General features: G+C 41.4%; 1 long non-coding RNA gene across 1 annotated transcript; it reads right to left on the reverse strand.

The window, feature by feature from the left end:
* Positions 1–272: 272 nt before the first annotated feature.
* On the reverse strand, positions 273–1,083 carry LOC306920422. Its single transcript, XR_013789658.1, has 3 exons — positions 958–1,083; positions 801–866; positions 273–710 (listed from the first exon to the last, which is right to left on the reverse strand). It is a non-coding gene; the product is annotated as an uncharacterized lncRNA (long non-coding RNA).
* Between the last annotated feature and the right edge of the window lie 17,375 nt (positions 1,084–18,458).

Below are 18,458 nucleotides of genomic sequence, written 5' to 3' on the forward strand. Positions count from 1 at the left end.
AATATACATACACACGCCACCACCCAAAATATATATATTGGGTTATATATATATATATATATATATGTAGTAACTGGAACAAATAGCCTGACTACGCCACCTCCCGCTTGGATGAGGGGGACAGGAGGAACCCCTAAAAGATGTACACCTTATCTAGTATAACTGACCAAATTCCCCTTTAACAGGAACAATTTAAGTACAAGAGGCATTTGTGGAAAACATATAAACACTTTATTCACAGTATCACAGTATATATTAAAACGTTAGGGCAATCTGTAAGTAAGGCAAGATAATGATAAAGTGACAAGTGTTTAGCTCTCATAAAGGGCGGGTCGGCCCGTGCACACAGTAAAACTAACTCAATAAAATGGGGAAAGAAAGGGGACAGGCCTAGCACCAAACTAATTCAAATCAATCAAACAATAAAATCAATACAAAACATGCAGTGCAGGGGGTTAACAAATACACACCAATAAAAACCCAAAGGTCCCACAGTGCAGTCCCAAAGGAGGAGAAAGTGTCGTGTGCAGCAGGGCGGACCCGGCCTTTAACAGGGTTACACTGTAACAGACAATAGAGAAAACAATTAACACATGCCAATAGGAAAGCGAACCAAACATACAGTGCCCTAACTATAAACTAAATACAAACTTCAAATAAACAAAACAAAAGGGTAAAATAACAGTGGAAAACAGTGGCTGGACTGGTCCCTTTAAGGAAACATAAAAACACATTAGTGCCAGCCCTAGTAGTACACAAACTGTATTCAAATCATTAAAAGAACAAACAATAAAACCTACTTTGATTTGCAGTGAATTAACAGTGCAATCAATGTGAGGGCAAGGGGGACATCAACATCATCACAGCTACAAGAGAAGACAGTGAAGTGATTAGAAAGCTGCATTTAAATACACAAATACAAACACATGCAGTGCATAGAAATGTGTACTGTTTTACCAGTCTCTCGGTCTGAGCACAGCAGCAGGTCACTTCACTTGTCAGAACTGCAGCCTCACTCCCAATCTTCCGCCGTAGTCTGAAAACCCACCTCTTCAGACTCCACCATGGCCCGTAGCACTTGCCCTAGCCTAGCCCCTTAGATAGCACATTATGTAGACTTAGATAGTATTTTAAACAGACTTATAGCTTGTTACGTAGACAGCTCTAGAATTGCACTTCATGTAGTCATAGCACTTTATAGTACACATGTATAATATATTATATAGTATAGTATAGTATGTATAGTTTACATAGATACTCCACTGTTACGTTCTTAGTCTACGCATGATTCATGATAACTACGTTTTATATATGTGATGTATGCCATGCTTTTGTTATTGCTTAATGTAAGTCGCTCTGGATTAAGAGCGTCTGCTAAATGCCTAAATTGTAAATTGTAAATTGTATGATGAATGTCAGTTAGACTGAAATACAAATAAATACATTTAAATAAGGTCAAATAAAACATCGATAAAGACTAAAATACTAAAACAATGGCCAAACGTAGCATGTGCCGCAACAAACAGCTTTGGCCTACCATGCTTCCTCCATGAGAATGAACACCAGTTTCTGCAGCAGAGTCAAAATGGCTCTCTACTAGGAGGAACCAGCCTTTTGTACTTCCTGCTGGTCATGTGACTAGGTCACATGAATGGTGCAGTAGGTGCACCATTTACCTTGATTCCCACATATATATATATATATTTTTTTTTTTTGGGTTATATATATATAACCCAAAATGCACTCACAGACTCACAAATCACAATCTCTAGGTTGCCAAATCATCAAGACATACAATAGCATACACTAGCAGTAGCAATAAACGTTACGTATAATGCAGAAAACAATTGTGGAGGGGGGCATTTCTAGTGGTTTCTGGACTGACACAGCCCTGGGTAGGTAACTCAGTTTTCAGTCTGCAGCCCATGGGAATATGTTTGTTTTGTAACCTATTCGCCAGCAACAAGGTTGCTCATCCATACAACCCATTATCCACGCCAGTTTGTCCAAACAGCGCCAGGGCAAAAACAGCACACTTTTCAATAGTTTTTCAATAAATGGCAATATAGGCCTACAATCTAAAAAGAAAGCCAGGCTTTTTAACCTTCATCAGGCAAGGTTTTGTCCTGATGCATGTCTTTTGACCAAAAGCTTAAAAAAACACATTAAATAAGTGTGCATTGATACAAGTGTGCAGCTTTGCCCATTCGTCTTAAGGTGTCTTATACAGTATCTGTGAACATCTTTGTTCATAGTCACATTAATTATAGTCACATCCTAACTCGCTTTAGCGATTGTAAATCATTGTCTTCGTGTAAGTACTGTAATCAACTTTAGAAAGCTAAACAAATAACTCTGAGCTTTGCATGATTATTTCATTTTGAATGCTATATCTTGAGACATGCAATATTAACGTTATCAACTCAGGATCTACTATAGTAAAAGACATTTAGGCATGATAAAATAATAATAATTCTGAGCTCACCTTGTTAGTCATTAAACACTAAAGCCTGTTTACAGTATGATTCATAAATCTAATTAGTAAGCCTGAAGACATAATTAATTTAGTTTAAAACATTTTTCATCCAAGGAAAACAACCACCTGAAACTATTTTTGAATTATTTATAAGATACATTCAAATAAAGTCGCTCACACTGCAATAATTTGAATAAATTATCGGGATAGTCGGGATCACAGAGTAAGAGTGCTGTTAAGAATCAGACTGACAAACAAACAAATTGGCTCATCATTTAGAACTCCTACAGTATACTTCAGCTGCATTATGAATGTTAATGCATGCAGAATTCAACCGTACGTAGAAAAAAAAGAACCTCAAATGTGGTGTGTGAGAGTGAAAGTTATTTACTTGTATACTGTGTAGCTGTCAGCCTGCCACCTTTTGTTTACACAAGCACAGGGTGCCAGATGGATAAGATTTACTGCATAATGACGATTGAGGTAAATTCTATGTCACAGATACGTTTCTGCTGCGAGTGCGGAATCAACGTTCCCTATATGCGGGATGCTAATATTATGTTCATAGGAGACGATTATTTTTAGGGAGCGCTTGTTTTACACCGCAAGCTACTAGTAGTAGGAAGTAGTGGGGCACGGGCGGGGCTTTCTCACATCCAAATACAGCCAGAAAACCCTATTCTGGCAGCCAGCTCAGTAGCGTGCCTCGCTAGTCATTAGACTCCCAACCCACACCTACTGGTATTGAATCCTGCTGCTATACCACTATTTTTCCAACAATCGCGGTCTACGTTTTTGGCTAACAAAGTCGTTTTTGTGAGGTTAGGTTTAGGCATCGACCGGGCCAACGGTGCCAGAGATGGCACCATTGGCGGGCGTTCACATGGCTGGACGGACGGAGTGCAATTGTGGAATACTCTCCCCATGCCTTCAGCCCGGTGGAGACAACAACAACAACATTGATGCAGCCCTGACATGACCTTTTCATTGTCATATGAATATGATTAAGGAAACGACATGCTGTGGCTTAACATTTAAGTCAGCAGGCTGCTTATTGATTATGTCTTCACCCCTGAGAGATCAGGACCACATTCTTGCAATAGATGTATTTCATTATCCTTATTTCAGCTTTTGTTATTTAGTACACGTCGGACTGCTGTCTATAACATGCAAGGACTAATGTTTTACATTTGAATTCAAATTGTAATTGATCACAGATTGTTTGCTAGTTGTCTCTCCTTCACTGCTGGTGGCAATTCCCTAGATTAGGAAGGAGCCAATTAAGTGCTGTGCAGGAGAGCAGCGTTTCCTATGCTTTGAGTAATGTGTTTATTTGTCATTGAGTTTTCACCCCAATTGTACTTGTAAAATTTTTGCCCGGGGTTATTTAATCCATTAATAAAATGTGCCCAGCGTTTATAGCACCTGGACCACTTTTACAGACGGACCGGATGTTGTTCCGGATGTGGCTGTAGCAGCTACTGTAAGTGTAGCCAAAACACTATCAATGCGATCGACAACAACGGGAGGTAAGATTAAATCTAACACCACTAGCGACTGGACAGTGGGGGCCTGTCTAACACATAACCATTTTTTTATAATTAAGCGGGATGATTTAGATTGCGAGTTATTAACGTTTTAAGATTTTCGTTGTCGTCGGCTAAACAGGGGGGGGACATTTTCGATGATGTCTCACTGTTGCACAACATCGAGGATTGCGCAACAAGCGCTCCTAGGCTGTGGAGCGATGTGACCGGTTTTGATATCAATAAAATCTCCGTTGTTTTAATCAATCTCCGTCTGGGCATCAGACCGTACTAAGTACCCGGACAGACATCTCCGTCCTGGGCCCTCAACTTGTTTTAATCATATCACATCTTTAGGAAGGTTTATCCATCCATCCATCCATCTTCAACTGCTTATCCGAAGTCGGGTCGCGGGGGTAACAGCTCCACCAGAGTGCTCCAGACTTCCCTCTCCAGAGTCCAGAGCAACATTAGTGACTTCCTCCTGGAGGATCCCGAGACGTTCCAAGGCCAGTGAGTCGATGTGTTTCCTCCAACTGCACCTTGGTCTGCCCCAGGGTCTCCTCCCAGTGGGACGTGCGTCGAGGACCTCCCTAGGAAGACGCCCGAGAGGCATCCTAACCAGATGCCCGAACCACCTAAGCTGGCTCCTTTCCAGGCGAAGGAGCAGCGGTTCTACTCCGAGTCTCTCTCGTGTGACTGAACTTCTCACCCTATCTCTAAGGGAGATGCCAGCCACCCGTCGAAGAAAACTAATTTTGGCCGTTTAGTTTACTTTTATGCAAGAGGGACCTTATGGAAGAATTTATATAGAAGTATTCTGGTTCATTGGTTCTGTGTTCGGTGGTACGATCCACTCCTAGGAGTCTGCAGGGACAGATGAGGTACCGGTAGTTCGCGGTAACATCCTTGAGGGAGAGCTACAGAGCCTTGTGTGATCAAGGTATCGCCTGAAGAGAGTTCTTATGCAGTTCATTAAGTGTTTATTTAATTTCCTCATTTTGTTATTTTTGGCTAGTATTATTTTTGCTTTTGGTATACATCTTTGATTGCACTGTAAAAAGTTACACTGGAGTTCGGTGCAGCTTGGGGAGAAATAGAAACCCTTAAACTGCATCTCTGTACTGCTCTTGGAGCCTTGGCCGTTCGGGGAATTTTACAGGTGCTGTTGTGTTATAGGCTACTGTTTTTAGTAGCCTATACAAATTAAATTATGGGCATGTTTTCCTTTGTGTTGTATTCCTTTGGGTTAATAATTGAATCGATTTTTTTTTTCCATTTTTTTTGTCAACGAGCATTCCTAACAAATACAAATTATATAATTATTAAAATAAATCTGAATTACAAGTGATATAATCTGATAGGGTGGGAACCCCCGGAAATGCTTTGGCCATGTCTCGTTTTCTTTTGTTTCTTAATTTGATTTTATTCGAATGAAGGATTTACAACACCAGTTCTCTCCATCCTTCTCTATGGAGCAGAAACTTGGCCTCTCACCAAGACCCTGGCTGACAGAATTGATGGCTTTGACACCAGAACGCTCCATACAATAGAGCATATAAAATGACAAGACAGGGTCTCTGCGGGAACGCATGCACATACAGTCCCTATCTGAGTGTGAGCACAGTGCCGGATGCCCTCAAAAGACTCGACCCTGAACACCCTACACATGCACACTCCTCCACTTTGACCCAAAAGCCGCCGGAAGGAAACGCCCGGCCATTTATCTATTATAACTAAGCGTCACAGTGCCGCCCCCTTTCAGAATGACGAGCTGCCTGAAAGTGAATTTCCCATTCATTTTTCCCATAGACGTTTCAAAAAGTATTTCTTTATAGACCTTTAAGCCTCGGACAAAGTCAACTCGGCTCCTGACAAATCATGACAATAATCACAATCTTTTGGGCCCAAAAAATTATTAGAAAGAAGAAAAACAAAAAAAAATTGTTGTACCCTGCCCTTTTTTCTTCTTTCTAATTATTTGTTCAGCCCCAAAAAATTGTGTTTAGTGTCATGATTTGGGAAATAGTCTTCCGGGCCTCTCGTCGGGGGCAGGACTCTATAATTCTAGAGATTGTGTCCTCAAAATATGAGGACGAAATGTGTGGATGGAATGCATCCTCAGATATTGCACGCTGTGATTGGCTGGAAGGTGTGTCATTCTGTGCTGTGATTAGCAGAGCATCGCAAAACGTGTGTGCCACATGAGCCAATACAGTAAGTGGCAGAGAGGGGGGAGGGAGAGGAGGAGGGATAGGGGTACGGGGAGGGGAGAGGAGGAGGGATAGAGGTACGGGGAGGGGAGAGGAGGAGGGATAGAGGTACAGGGAGGGGAGAGGAGGAGGGATAGAGGTACGGGGAGGGGAGAGGAGGAGGGATAGAGGTACGGGGAGGGGAGAGGAGGAGGGATAGAGGTACGGGGAGGGGAGAGGAGGAGGGATAGAGGTACGGGGAGGGGAGAGGAGGAGGGATAGAGGTACGGGGAGGGGAGAGGAGGAGGGATAGAGGTACGGGGAGGGGAGAGGAGGAGGGATAGAGGTACGGGGAGGGGAGAGGAGGAGGGATAGAGGTACGGGGAGGGGAGAGGAGGAGGGATAGAGGTACGGGGAGGGGAGAGGAGGAGGGATAGAGGTACGGGGAGGGGAGAGGAGGAGGGATAGAGGTACAGGGAGGGGAGAGGAGGAGGGATAGAGGTACGGGGAGGGGAGAGGAGGAGGGATAGAGGTACGGGGAGGGGAGAGGAGGAGGGATAGAGGTACGGGGAGGGGAGAGGAGGAGTGAGACGGAGGAGAGGAGAGAGGGGCAGAGAGAGAGAAGGGGGAAGAGAGGTAGGGATTGTACAGTATGTCATATCCCCGAACGGGTATGGATTATAGTCACTAGTTGATTGATTGTCTGTTGATTGATTGTCAGTTTGTACACACACAGACCAGAAATCTTTCATAGTTGAGCTTTAAGAATGTTAATTGTGGTCATATCTTTATTTTCACAGCTTGGATAAACTTCTAACTCTTGTGTTATGTGACAAAGTGATCAAATAAAAATAATCAAATGCATGTATGGTGCAATTAACACAAATATCTTTATGTTATTGTTTTGACAGGTGCATAGTGCATACGCCCATGCACAAAAGCTCCATATATCATCAATTAACTTGCAAAATCCTCATTTCTTATCTCTTTATTAATACTTATTCCTATCACATTGTTTAACAAATCAACTTCCTAGCAAGTGCAAATTTTCATGTCCCTTGTAAGCTATTCATAGCATTATGAAAAATAATCTATTAAGTTTTATTAGGTATTTGCCAGGTGCTTGAAACAATACAGTAGATCTAATTCATGCTAAATGGAGAGCACTCAGTGTAAGGACAGATATAGTTGATGCCTCATGTTTGTCAAATCTGGTTTAAGTAAATATAGCTTGTCTAAATCAAATCTTTCTAATCAACGTAATGCCAATAGTGATTCTACTGGGGAGTAAACTACAAAAAAGGCTAAAAACCCAATTACTAGTAATAACTAATAGTTTCATATTTTAACAACTGTGTTCGACCACGAAAATAGTGTTTGGTTGGTGTCACTGTTGTGCAGCCTAACGCACGCACGCACGCACGCACGCACGCACGCACGCACGCACGCACGCACGCACGCACGCACGCACGCACACACACACACAGACACATTAACTGTATATGATTTTGGGTGTGACAGTGTACAGTGTACAGTGTACAGTGTACAGTGTACAGTGACAGTACAGTACAGTGCAGATCCCCTGCTTTGGACGCGGGGCGGCTCGCCGGAACCGGCCCCCTGAGCATGTTCCTGGTGGTCTGGATGTTCCAGGGACCCCCCCCCAGCGACCCCCGGGTATACCCCACATGGTAACTCTGTCATTTCTCGACCGTTTCGGACAAACGTTTTATAAAATATGTAGTGGGGGTCCCTCAGCTAGGGGTCCTTGGTCTAAATTAGAGATGTCCCGATACTGTATCGGTAACGGTAAAAGTATCGGATTGGCCCTTATTTGTCATATCGGTATCGGTGAATATGCCAGTCTAACCACAGATCCGACACAGGGGTAAAGGGTTGACACTATGGCAGGTAAATAAAATGTTGGGACATGTGGAGTTTGCTTTGGAGTTGCCCAAACTGCAAGTGCACATTTGAGTGAGGAGTCTGCTATAAACACAACATGAGATATATAGCTAGATAGCTATAAACACAATATGAGATCACAACACTGGTATCTGTATTCGGTATCGGTATCGACTAACACAGAAATTGAGGTATCGGGATCGGATCTAAATGTTGAAGACCCCTGTTCTGTAACGTTAATTGGAGGTGCTCAAATTGTTCAGAATGCCATTTGTGTTGTGTGTATATGTGTGTGTATGCACGTGTATGTACAGTATTACCAGCAGTCTGTCACACTAGTGGTATAATTGCACCGTTGCATTGTCATCACCTTGTCATGTCACCTTCCTCCTCTAGCATCACCTTTCATGTCACTTCTGTTCTCACACCTTCCTTGGCATGTGACCTTCCTCTTCTAACTACACTATATGCTCCTGTGGTTTCTGCGAGAGCATGCGTAACATGTCCAGAGAAGTTGGTGGTTGTCAGTTATGGAACATTCATTGAATCAGAGTTCACAGCTTGTTTGTGTTGTTCTTGAATGTTCTTCAACAGGGCAAATGTTGCATAGCGTTCTCTTTTACAATGTGCATTGGATTCAGACATTCACAAAGCTAGAGGACATGCACAGGATGTCTCTCTCTGCTCAATGGGGCAGTATCCGTACACAGCTTTACTGGACATTTGTGCGATGGTGCGGTTATATATCTAGGAAAACAGGTGTTTTCTTGTAAAATATCAATTTAGAAATGTTACTCTTCTATGATCCCCTAAACATGGCATTCTGAACATGTTGTGCACCTCTGAAAATCTGTAGCTCCAACGGTTTAGAAGATTAAAAGGTGTGTGGCCATTTTAAAGAGGGTGTGGCCATTTTCAGGTTGTTCATCATGGATAAGAATGTGGCACACCTCCAAAGATGTTCCTTGGGGCTCATATAGCCTAGTTCAGTTATCCTCTCCTAAATGATGTGCTTATACCGTTTTTCCCTCAAATAGTGGGTCTTTGCCTCAAGTAGCCAGGCCTTCATTGGAATGAGACTTATATTAGAGAGAGGCCATTATTATTTACAACGGATCAGGGTGAATTTAGCAAGATTTAATATGCCACCACTGTGCCAGTTTAAACCCTAGTAAAACATACTGGGTATTTTATTAAATCAATCATTCACACCTATTTCATCTAAAACAAAACATGAATTGCCATTCGTATTTACTGCACACTTCAAATAGGCTCATGACAATCACTTTCATTTGCAAACAAAAAACATGTAGGCTACACATGTAGGCTACACATGTGCACAAGCACGCACGCACGCACGCACGCACGCACGGACGCACGCACGCACGCACGCACGCACGCACGCACGCACGCACGCATGATGGCATTCAGAGGCTCTGTCTATTGCCAAATGGACATGTCACATGTCTCACTGACTGGGATGTGATGCAAGGGTGCAGACTCGCCAACAAATTCGGAACAACTGGATCACTGCCCTCTACTCCCTCCAACTATAGCATCAATGTCCAGAGCTTTGTGTCTTCGTAGGTGGTGCACCCCCTTCCCCTCCTCCTACAGTGTCCACAGTGTCAGTGGGCTCTCTATCAGTTGTGGATGCCTGACACAGTGCCCAGCCAGCCTCATATTTCTCTCTCTCACCTTGTCCGTGACCCTTGGGAGGCCCCTGTAGATGGAGACTATGCAGCATCGCTACCCCACTGACTGTAACCTACATGATGCCTGAAAATTGAATAGGCAAGTGTAACAATAGCGTGGCCTCCCTGTCCAATCGTTAGCTATTGACAACATGTTACTAGGGTATTTTGTTTACGATTATGAATCACAATGTGGTGATCAGCAAGTCAATGCCACAAAAGCATTAATTGATTAGCCGCTTTTGTCCATGTCGATTGCTAAATTGAAATAGTGGTTTATCACTCTTACAGTACATGGGCCATATAAGTACAAAACTGAAAACAAAATGACACAGTATACATTTTTGCATAGATTAGCCTATAAAACACCTTAATTTAATTAATGTGCACAGGGATGGCACACACACAGACTTTCAAAAGGTAAATAGCAGAAATGAATACAGTTGTATGACTGTAGCACTATGATTAACTGAATAATTGAGGAATGAATTGAAGGGTGTTTTTATTTAAGATTATTATGTTTTATACTTAGCCTAAATTAATTGATGCAAAATATTCAAATAGATGTATTTAATAATACACTAAATCGATTAGTATAATTAACCCCTTATAGGCCTACTCTTGTAGATCTGTTTGCCTCTGTTATTTTATTTGTATTCATATATAATGTGCGTGCGTGCGTGCGTGCGTGCGTGCGTGCGTGCGTGCGTGCGTGCGTGCGTGCATGCGAAAATATTATAACCAGTACCAGCACAAGTCGCCCATTTTTCCAGCTCGGGAGGCTGTGGCCGGGTTTGGGCTATAGTCCCTTTAAGGCCACCCTCAATTTTTGGATGTCTCTCGCAGTCGACAGCATAAATGTGGTCCTCGTTGACTCCACATTTGCAGTGTGCTACAGTCTAGATTTGCACATGACATGCTCTACTGCTCCTCTTGACGCTTGGTAAATCCCACAATCACCAAATCCAATGCACCTCAGACAATTGTTACTTCCATCCATCCACTGCACGCCTCACACCAGTGTGACAGCCCCGAAACAGGGCAGTGTCTAAACTAGCAGCGCCTAGAGCACGTGCTATTCTTCTGTACCCAACGCAAAAACAAATCCTGGGCCTGGGGGTCATTCAAATAGTTGGGCTTCAGGTTGCATAAATGGCCATTACATTTTGAAATCTGTCAAGTCAAGTCAAGTCTTTATTCATATTATAGCCCAAAACAGCAGAAGTGCTTTCTATTCAAAATGTCATCATAAAGATGTTTAACCAACCAATGAGAATTAATGGTTTAGTTTCACTTTCACATGAGAATGAATGTGTTCAACAAGTTTCATGACAATCTGCCATGAAATGTCTTGTGTCCAACTGGATTATTATTATTATTTTTTGCCTAAAGGGTGGTGCTAGACCAGTGTTTCCCAAACACTGGTTTGGGACCAATTGTAGGTTGTGAGTAGTCCTATCCACACACGTGTTGTCAGTCACTGCTGTTGTAACGTTGACTCACCTGCCAGTGAGGAGCCCCCATCAGGAAGATTATACACGCAGTGACAATAATCACCTTCCCCTTCTCAGAACACGGGCCAATAGAGCGTCGCAGTCCCGCCCCCTTTCATGACGACGCCAGGCCCAGGAAATGATTCCCAATGCATTTTTCCCATAGACATTTCAAAAAGTATTTATTTATTTATTTATTTATTTATTTATTTATTTATTTATTTATTTATTTATTTATTTATTTATTTATTTATTTATTTATTTATTTATTTATTTATTTATTTATTTACGCCGCCAAAGCCAACTCGAGTTGTGACAAATCATGACAACAAACACAATATTTTGGACCAAACAAATAATTACAAAGAAGAAAAACAACAAACAAAGTGCCTGCCGTTTCTTTCTTCTTTCTAATTCTTTTTTTGGCCCAAAAAATTGTGTTTGTTGTCATGATTTGTCACGACAAGAGTTGGCTTTGTACGGCGCTTAAAAGGTCTTTACAATTACAATTTACAATTTAGGCATTTAGCAGACGCTCTTAATCCAGAGCGACTTACATTAGGCAAGAACAAAAGTATGGGAATACATCACATATATAAAATGCATTTATCAAGAAACATGCGTAAGCTAAGAACGTAACTAGAACATATCTATATAATGACACTATACATATTAACTATACATATATACTATACTATGCTATATATGTACTATGATGTGCTATGACTACATACAATGCAATTATTGTGCTGTCTACATGACATGCTATAAGTCTGTTTCAAATGCTATCTAAGTCTATGAGGAAAATGAACGGAGAATCATTTCCTGGGCCCTGGTAGGGGGCGGGACTGCGACGCTCTATTGTGGATGCACCCACAACCTCTGCGAACAGTGGTGCAGTGCACCTAAGCAGCATGTTTTTAATTCCTACAACGTTTTTTGTATCATTTCAAAAGAACCCCCCAAACAATCTTTTGGGGAATAAAATAAACAAGTAAAAATTCTATTGTTCAAAAGAAATACATAAAATCAAAGAAATAGATTTTAGTGTGTACTGAAAATGGCAGATATATAAGCTCGCAACACATTGCATTGCAGCACATTTGAGCTTGTATAGCTATTTTCATGAGTTTGGATCTTGGGCAGACGTCAAATTTCTCCGGTCTCTAGCTAAAAAGTTTGAGAACCTTTAGAGGAAAGGTCTTAGGGTCACAAACATCAGTAGAATTCATCATTTGAAGTGCATGAAGACATACAGCAGATTTCATGGCATCGCTAGTAGTTTTTTAGATATATTATCTTAATTTTCTTTGGTTATATTATCTTAATTGGGACAAAAATGTTGGACAAAATTAATGGACTGATTAGCCTGACATACTGACCAAAAAGAACCTTTCATAGGCATAAAATGTAACAAACATCCTCCATGAATTGCAAAATTCAGATTGTTTTGTATTTATAGAGAACATAACATGCATGCCTTTTGTCTTGCACACTTGTATTGTTTTATATTTTGTCTCCCCTAATCCCTACCTCTCGAAAACATTACTATTTTATACTCTCCCAGAGATACTGTAGCACAAGTTGCAATAAGCCATGGTCTCATAACTGGGATTGTACATATTTGTCTTAAACATCTATGAATTATAAATACATGATTAATTATTCATCATGTAGCTCACTCTGCTAATGTGAGCAAAGTGACCTTATTTTCAATCTGCCAACACCTTGCACACAATCTGTGACACTGAATGTTACTCCACTACTACAGTACCACTTCAGACATGCATAGAAATAACTGTAACAAAACCAATCCATCACCGTAATGTAACCATGCACACAAAACCAAAGATATACATTTGTACATTTTATTTTGATGAATGTGTGTTATTTTCCTTTCTGTACACTTTTTTTCATAATGTGTTTCAGGAAACACATTAAGCGGATTGGAGACAAATGGGTAATAAAGCATAAGCAAGTAAATAGTTTAGGGGAAAATTTGTAATAAATGATCTTCAAAGAGCTAAAATTGCAAACACCTCTGAGTTTGTGTCCCGTGATTCTACTTCCTTTCATCTCTCGTCCCAGAGCCTTTCAAAGTGATGATTACATCACTTGAATGGTTCTTATCCAGTGGGACTCATTCTCCTTGCATCTGTATGCAAGAGTTATCCATGTCTTCAAAGCATTTAAAAAGGAGTGGGCTGACAATTCAGTACTGTACTGTACTGTACTGTACTGTACTGTACTGTACTGTACTGTACTGTACTGTACTGTACTGTACTGTACTGTACTGTACTGTACTGTATGTACAATTAGGTTGTGATTCTATCCTTCTTTCTGTCTGTCTGTCCAACCCAGAATCAATTTTATCAATTGAACTTAAAGAGATTTCACCATTAGGCTACTGACAGAAATGATCCTAAGCAAATCAATATAATCACCCAAGGGTATACTGTAGCAGATGGAGGTTATGAAATAATTTAACTTTGATATCCCAGTACAATTTCTGAGGAGGGAACAGAACAGCAGGCCTGAATACTGAAAGCTCCATTCTCCCAGTGGTGCAGGAAGGGTGAGTCATGATGAACCCCATGCTGACTCCTCATTGTGTGCTATCGATCAACTACTGGGATCACCTTCTGGCCAACATCTCTCGGCCTCATTAGCAAAAGCTTATTAGCTTAGTAGGAGCATTAGGGCCGATTCATACTCCTATTTTACCGCTGTTTCGGCGCTGTAGTGCCGAAATAATTTCGGCTCGTCAGAAATGTTCAGTAGCACCGAAGAGCCGACTTTAGGACGGTATACCCGCCCCCCCACGAACCTCAAATGACGTCACTCACATTTTAGGCTCTACAGAGCCGAACCGACTTTTATTCGGCTCTAAAATAGGAGTATGAATCGCACCTTAGCCACAGTTGAGCATCTCTGCTACACCTCTGCTCAGTGTTGATTTCGTCGACTAACACTATGACAAATAAATGTTCGTCGACTACCTATTTTCAGTGACGAAAACTACACACTGATGGAAACTACTGGTAAATGAAAATGAAGCTATGATGACTAAAACTAAGACTGAATATATTGACAATTTTGTCAACAAAAACTAGGAAGGGACTATAGTGGACAAGAGATCCAGTATAAGTCATTTTATACTTGGTTGTAACTGTAGTTTTAGTCGACTAAAATCTTGTGATATATCTAGATAATTGAGTACCACAGACGAAAAACAGTCTAAGTCCAAATTTCAGACTGACCCCTCCACGAAAAGGCCTTGTTGTCCTGAACCCTTATCTATCATTTACATATTATGGATCAATAGTGTGGACTTAGACTGTTATTCGTCTGTGGTACTCAATTAACTAGGGAAAAAAGTGTCTTGCTTTCTTTGGCCCCTGGTCGTGGAATGACCTGCAGTTCAGACTAAAATTGGCCTTGAAAGTGCTTTTGAGAAATTTCAAAAGGATCATCTTAAATATACAGTCCAACACCTGTTCGGATGTGAATACTAGCCTTGGCATAGGCCCATATATTTATTTTTTTCCTGTTTAAAATGTACATTGTGTATGTGCTCTGTGCACAATTTCTTGCGCCCGGTGACCGGTCACTGATAGTGTACCATTGTTGGAGATTTGTTGTATACTTTGTATAGGTTTCTTGAGGTACTAAACTAGACTAAAATGTTAGGGATGGACTAGTTCTACTAGAAGAGATCCAGTAGAACTAAAAGACAAGTCATTTTATGCTTGGTTGCATTCTGGTGTTGCACAATTATAACAGCAGCGCGGGGTGTTGTGAGCTTGTAGATCTGCTGCTATTAGTGCGTGCGTGCGTGCGTGCGTGCGTGCGTGCGTGCGTGCGTGCGTGCGTGCGTGCGTGCGTGCGCCAGCACTTCACCACACTAGGACATGCACGCATGCAGTCACCTGATTGTGCAGCTTTGTACTGTATTGTACACAGCCTGCACACATAGTACCATAGTAACTTACTATCGATAGCTATAAATGCTGGACGGGGAGGGAGGCCACACTGTTATTATTAGACACTACGTCTTGTTTTGAAACATTTAGACTTCTACTCAAATCAACACAGGTCAATGCAAGTCTACCAAAGTGCTCTCAATCAGTGGCGTGCACAGACATTTAGAGGGGCAGGTGCTGAGTGAAAAAGGGCACCTTCTGCCGCGCGTAGAACCGGCCGGTTGCCTTAATAGTGTGAGATTTATAGATTTTGGGGCATAAATAATATATTAGAAGCTCTTTTTTATCAAGAATTGATCATGGTCTACATACAAAAAAAGAGTAAAAAAAAAAGAAAAAAAGGGGGTTTTCTTTTTTTTCAAGGGCACATTATTATTTTATTTTTTTCTTCAAAAGGGCACATTGCTGTCCAGAGGGCAAGGGCAGGTGGTGCTCTAGCACCCCTAGTGTCTATCTGTGCACGCCACTGCTCTCAATGCTCAAGCACAAGTACTGGATGCATTTTCTCTTTGTTCCTTCTGTTTTGTTTGACTGTATTCCCGGTATTTGTCATACCATGCCATAAGTAGGCCTATAGCCTATCCCACATGGTATGGGAATGTGTCCTGAATAACCCAGTTAAATGCCTGATATTATTAGGCAGTGTAGAACAGACAGACGAGAACATATTGGCCCTGCATGCCTCAAATGGAAAAATAAAGGCAGGCAGGCACGTCCCACTCCTAATCAGAAGTGACCTTAAAATGTTGCCTGGTAAGGTGACTTCTTTTCGATGTTTCTGTATCCCTAGGAGGGCATTCCACAATGTGTGTGAAGAATAGCATCCCTCTCTGTATCTTTTTTACATTTTATTTTAGAGCTGCAGAAGCTCAATAGCTCACACATTATTGAATTGTTTTGCTTAATACTATTATAGGCAACAACAACAAAAAGAAGGAAAAAGAAGATCCAACTATATTAAACCAGAAAAATGTATTGTCTGCATTGAAACCTATTTTAAGAACACCTACTATGCCTACAGTACTTGCATCAGGGACAAATTAGCCATTGGGCCAATGGGGCCGTGGCCCAGGGGCCCTTGGCTCTCAGGGGCCCTTCGGGGAAATTGGACCGTGAGGTACTGTACTAGGTTTGACGCCCTGAAAAGGGCTCCTGGGGCCCTTCATTGGCTATTGATTTTGTTAAATTTAGGTTAAAAAGATGATAAAAACACGGAAAAACATGAAAATGTCGCGCACACGCGTGCTATGGGGGCCCTGCAAATATTACCGGCCCAGGGGCACTCGTGGGGGTTAATCCGTCCCAGACTTGCATCACTTCACATCTATTGATACTTGGACATTTGCCTTATACATGATATATGTCAACATAGAATATACAGGTTATGATTATTGATTGATTGAATTTCTTTATTAACAAATTGCAATAGGCCTACAATTATGCAAGCAATGCTAAAAGGATAAAACAAAAAAGGCCTCATGTATAGCCTGGATAACCACTCCCCCTTGAAATTCATTCAGTGCAATGGGATTTCAAGGGGGCTAATGTACGCTATTCAACACAAATCATCAATTCCATGAGAAATAAAGGGTATTTCTATAGCAGGGGGGCTCAACTTGCTGACTCTCTGGTGGAAAGCTAGAAGACATATCCACGTTGTTCCCCGTCAAGGTACTGGGGCTCCTTGTGTGTGTGCTTTGCTTCCTTCAGGCCGTGTTGCCATGTCTGCTTATTATAAGCAACCTTTGACTTGTTTTTTCTATAGTCACTTGCAAATAAATTATTGGTAGCCTAGTTGCTGGTTGATGTTTGCTTCCACATTTCTTCACATCAAGGAAAAATATTCAAAATATTTTGATTTATTCTCGATGTGTTTTTAAATAACGGATGTACAACCTCACAATGTGTCGCTGTGAGCTTGTAGATCAGCTATTTTCATTTGTGCTTGTTTTCATAATATACCTGACCACTTGTTTATCTTGCAAAACTGGCAACACAGCAAGAGAAAGAGGAACTTATGCACACACAAACGCAATGCACTATGGGCTGTAAGAAAAATGTGAATAGGCTAGGTCCTGTTGCAATTTGCGACAGGTGCTCTTTTAGGCTCAGGCTCTAAACAATGGTGAAAAAACACAACAGCATCCGCAACAGGAAAAGTGGCAAACAATGTATTTAGCAGAGCTTAATAGCTGGGTGACATTTTGTTCCCATGCAGGCAGGAGTTGGCAGGCAATGAAGTTATGGAGTTTTAGAGTGCGCCTATAGGCGCACTCTAAATAAACGACACTGTTGTGAGTTGTTGACTCTTAGGCCTATAGGTTTACATTCATTATGGTCAAAACATTATGCCAATCATGGAATCACGTCCCACTGGGAGGAGACCCCGGGGCAGACCAAGGCGGAAATACATCAACTCACTGGCCTTGGAACGTCTCTGGATCCCCCAGGAGGAAGTCACTAATGTTGCTCTGGAGAGGGAAGTCTGGAGAACTCTGGTGGAGCTGTTGACCCAGCGACCCGACTACGGATAAGCGGTTGAAGATGGATGGATGGATGGATGGATGGAATCACTTAAAGCTCGATATTCCGATGCTATAGTGATAGTTGGGTGTAACCATCTCTCCAGCTCTTTAGTAAGCTGAAAATACATACTTCGTCAGGATGCAATTATGTCCAATCAATTGAGAGAACTCGACAAATCTTCATTTTGAATAGTGTTGCCGTTGTAATTTTGACATTTTCTGGGGTCATTTTGTTTTTGTTAATCGCGTATTTCACCCTCCCCCTCCCTGAATCCTATAGGCTAGTTATCACATGTTTTAACAACACCCGATTTAAAGGGATATTTCACTTTCAAAAATACTTTTGGTCATTTTACCGTCTACTCAGGCTTATGTGAACACCCCAGACAGTTTTTAAGTTACTTGATTCAGTATTTGGATATTTGATATTCTTTTTGCTGCCCCGCCCCCTTCATATACAATTACAAACCCAATATAACTTCAAACTCTGTTTTAACCATGATAGATTCATCAAAAACACCCACATCTTTTCTGTGGGTGTTTCATATTTTCATCTTTTCATATGTGGGATATTTCTAATACGTGTTTTTTCATTTACTGTTTTCATTTATTTTTAATAATTATTTTGGAAAATAACCTCCTCCAGGAGGAGGCCGGAGGAGAC

The sequence above is a fragment of the Electrona antarctica genome (genome assembly GCF_951216825.1).
Source record: "Electrona antarctica genome assembly, chromosome: 3".
NCBI lineage: Eukaryota > Metazoa > Chordata > Actinopteri > Myctophiformes > Myctophidae > Electrona > Electrona antarctica.